The sequence below is a fragment of the Octopus bimaculoides genome, chromosome 16, assembly GCF_001194135.2.
Source record: "Octopus bimaculoides isolate UCB-OBI-ISO-001 chromosome 16, ASM119413v2, whole genome shotgun sequence".
Taxonomy (NCBI): Eukaryota; Metazoa; Mollusca; class Cephalopoda; order Octopoda; family Octopodidae; genus Octopus; species Octopus bimaculoides.
Genome location: NC_068996.1, coordinates 52736620 through 52740016, shown reverse-complemented (window position 1 = coordinate 52740016; position 3397 = coordinate 52736620). Strand labels below are relative to the sequence as shown.

Genomic DNA, 3397 nt, shown 5'->3' with positions numbered 1-3397 from the left:
ATACATGATAACACACCCCTTCACTCACTCTCTCTCTCTTTCTCCCTCACTCTCTTCCCCTCTCTCTCTCTCTCTCTCTCTTTCACACACACGTGTCCATTTCATACATACATGCATCTTTCACTTTCTCCTCTCTTACACTTTAAAACAAAAATAAATAAAAAAAAATTTTTTACAGAAATTAATGAACTCCTGATCATAAGCAAAAGATCGCTATTCACTTGAAAATAATTAAAAAATACATTAAAATATTGTCTGTTTAAAGAAAGCTAAAATATAAATACTTATGGTACAAACAACTTACATTTTTGAAATCACATTCAGTTAAAAATATTTCTAAATAATTGAAATTATGTGTACGCCAAAAAAACTGACGTTTTTTTCCTTAGAAAGTGCGAAGACTATGTGTGTGTATATGTCACAGATAGGGGGCATGTGTTTGTGTTGAATGACATGCCATGACATTCATTATATGTGTGTGTGTATTCTGTATGTGTGTATGTGTGTTGATGTCACGGAAGCGATGTTGTTTTTTCATCAAGAAATAGCAAACAAAAATTGTGTTTAATTGTTTTCCTTAATAAATAGAGGTCCAAATATCACAAAAATTTGTACTGCATTGCTGAAGGTAAGTATGTAAATAAATATGCAAAAAAAAAAATAAGATAAAATATACTATTTCTGAGATATTTCAGGTACATACAAACATCTCTAGAGTTTTAGTATTATCAAGATGAATAGAAATTAAGTGTATTATGTCATCAAAATTAGTGCTCTTAATAGATTTACAATTTTTCAATTAAAATTTCATGTACTATATCAGACAATTAATTAATTAAGTTTATCAATTAAAATTAATTATCAATATTATCATTGAGTAGACTTTTTAGTATTATATATTATTTATATTGTTTGTATTTTATATATTTAACTTTTAAATCAAGTTATACTTACTATATTATATTTATATATTGTTTTATTATATTCAATTTTATTTTTTCTAATTAAACTTCCTAAACATATATTTAGAGGAATGAATACAAGATAAATTGTCTCTTGTCTGAAATTAAATAGTTTATGCTTAGAAGTTAGAATTTGGAAAATTTCTTCGATACATAACTCACACCTCTTATCAGAAATTTTATATGATCTGGCATGTCTTATAATCTTCCATTTAAGCTTTAATTTTTATTATTGACTCTTTACATCCATTTAAATTTGCTTAGACTAGTATTTTTCATTTTTAAAGCTGTTTGCATGGTTAGCAATTCTTCTTCTTATGGGGTTTTTGGTTGATCTGATATGATAGTATTTTATACCTTCTGATTCAAATATACATCTATATACTAGATTATCTTGCTTACAATAATTATTAAATTTGCATTCATCTTTAATCCTACAATTACAAGTATTATTTGCATCATTAATTATAAAATGTTTACCTATATTATTTCCATTAATTTCATTTTCCTTATTCATATTATTTTGATTAAAAGGGGAACCAATATGGGTTATTTCCCTTCTATCATAAGAAGATATATTATCATTATTTTTATTAATGTTTCGATTGTTATAGGAAATATTCAATTTTTTGTTATTAATTGAAGATATAATTCTGAAAAGATTCTTTGATAAAGAGAAACTGACCCTTATAGACTTATTATTAATTATTTCACTGGCCCTGAAAAGGCAGGTCCATGCTGTTCAATAATGTTTTGGGACACTGAATGGAAGGGCTGGTTAAATTGCTTGGGATTTGGTTTGGTCCAGATCTCCAGGTGGAGAAGAACTAGGACCAGGTGACAAACAGGGTGGCTAATCTCACCCAGAAATGGGCCAAGAGAAAGCTATCCCTGAAAGGCCAAGCAAAGGTGGTGAATGTATACATCACCTCCATCATATTTTATTGCCTGACTGTTGTGCCTTGCCCCAGTATACATCTGACCAAATTAGAGCATTTATTCTTCTGCTTTCTGTGAAAGGGACACATTCCACTGGTCAGGCATTCTGTTTTCCTGCCAACATTTACTGAATGGTGGGCTGGGTATGCCGTGGCTACTGATGTAAGGATATGCACTGAGGCTGCAACATCGCCAGCACTTCCTTAACAGTGAGCTGGTGTAGTCGACTTTTGTTGAACATGGTCTCCCACAGCTCATCTCTTTGTTGGAGTGGCAGTCTTGGATCAAGCATAGACCAAGGCAGAGCACCTGGCACCTAGAGTGTCATCAGGCATTCACAGTGCTCTGTCAGTCAGATAACGTGGCCAGTGGATGTTCCACTCAGGTTTTAGATCAGAGAAACAAGCTTGGAAGGACTGGAAGGCTAATGGTGGCAAGGAGCCACATCAGGCAGCTCGAAGGGAAGCTAGGAAGAAGGCAAACTTAGTCAGGAGTGAAGCAGAAAGGAAGAAATTTGCCAATGTTCTGCAGCATGAGGACCACAGGCTTGAAGTGCTTCCGTTTGCAAGACAGTGTGCCAGGGAAAATCACGATGGTGTGGGAGAGAAGTGTGTTTGCATGGATGATAGGTCACTTGCAGTTAGTGACTCTGCAAAGAAAGAGGCTTGGAAGTATCGCTATGAAAGGCTACTAAATGCAGAGAACCCATGGGAGAAGGAGAGTCTGCTGAATGTGGGTCCAACTGATGGATAAGCAATCCAAATGGACAGTAGCATGGTACATAATGATTTGAAGGATGTGAAGACCAGGAAAGCCCCCAACCCATCAAGAATCACTGCTGAGATGCTTAAAACATCTCACAGTGTGGGTTATGGTCTAGTCACCCATATAGTTAATCAGGTCATACCCAATGACTGTTGTAGCAGCCCCAAAGTCAACTGCTACAGAGGTAAAGGTGGTACCTTAGACAGAAATGATTACAGTGGTATCAAATTGTTGGTTCTGGTGATGAGAATTATGGAGAGGGTCATAGCTCAACCAATTAGGGAGAGAGTTAGTCTAGATGAAATGCAGTTTTGTTTTGTGCCAGGCAGAAGTACCTAGCCAAAGACAGGAGAAGTATCTAACCAAAGACAAATCTCTGTACTTGGCTTTTGTTGACATGGAGAAAGCATTTGACAGGGCCCCTTGATCCCTTATCTGGTGGTCAATGCAAAAACCAGGGATAGATGAGTGGTTGGTGAGAACCATACGTGCCATGTACAGGGATACTGTCAGTAAGGTGAGTATTGGCAACAGGTATAGCAATGAATTCAGGGTACAAGTAGAGACTCACTAAGGACCAGTTCTCAGCACCCTCTTGTTCATCATAGTCCTCCAAGCAATAACCAAGGAATTTAAGTTGGGCTGCCCCTGGGAGCTCTTCTATGCTGATGACCTTGTTCTTATAGCTAAATCACTATTGCTGCTGCTGCTGTTCCGCCCCCCTCCTCCTC

General features: G+C 35.9%; 1 protein-coding gene across 1 annotated transcript in view; it reads right to left on the bottom strand.

Moving 5' to 3' along the window:
• LOC106870460 (sodium/glucose cotransporter 4) overlaps positions 1-3397 on the bottom strand; it is a 96758-nt gene that overhangs the window by 14374 nt on the left and 78987 nt on the right. The window lies entirely within an intron of this gene.